Consider the following 870-nt stretch of genomic DNA (forward strand, 5'->3'; position numbering starts at 1 on the left):
TAACCGTTTGTGAACTCCTGAACCGCAGCTTGGCCATCCCCAAAGTGCACCACACTAAGGGATAAGTTGGAAAGCTCATCCAACTGGGAGCAGGCTGTGTCCACTGCAAATACCTACCCAGAATTCAGGGCTGGTAATTTTCTCTGCTAGTTCTCCCGCTGGCTAAAGGAGCCCAGGAATATCCCGGCACTCATTTTGCAGGCATGTGTGTTTAGGTGCATGGCAGAGAAATCCTCCTGTCCATAAAGGAACTGTTCACTTCCATAATCCTGCCACGTGCACTCCTAATATTTGCAGGACAGACTTGTGGAATAGTCACAGTCTTTTACCTGACCTTACACAGAACATTTTCTTGCACAGATTTTTCCCAATATGTGTCTGGATATAAAGACACGATCACTCCTCATTTTTTGTTTTGTTGTTTTGTTTTTTTTTTTCTTTTCTTTTGTGGTTGCACAGCTCTCAAATCTCAATAAAGATTTAATTACACACTGCATTAAAAGAGAATTGAGTTAGCTTTCTTTATGGTTTCTTAAATATTCTTTTTATTAAATCAGATGCAGATCATTAAGAAGAGCAGTGATAAATAATGGTCCACAGGCAAAATTATAATCTGTCCTTTTGTATATTTTGGAGTTAAAAAGCCACTAGACCTAGAGACATCACACTAGTTGGGCAAGGCAAGAATGGGAAAATCATGTTGTTCTAACCCTGGATAACCCCAACTTGCTACTTGCCACTAAGTGTCCCAAACTAACTTGTATTCTATTTAAAAACTATATTTATTTTCTTTTCATACAGAAAAGAGTTTTCTTCTGGTGTTTCTTGTATGTCAGTGTAAGCTGACATGTGCTGGGACCCACATTTTGA

The sequence above is a fragment of the Corvus brachyrhynchos genome, unplaced genomic scaffold (genome assembly GCF_000691975.1).
Source record: "Corvus brachyrhynchos isolate BGI_N302 unplaced genomic scaffold, ASM69197v1 scaffold10, whole genome shotgun sequence".
Classification (NCBI taxonomy): Eukaryota; Metazoa; Chordata; class Aves; order Passeriformes; family Corvidae; genus Corvus; species Corvus brachyrhynchos.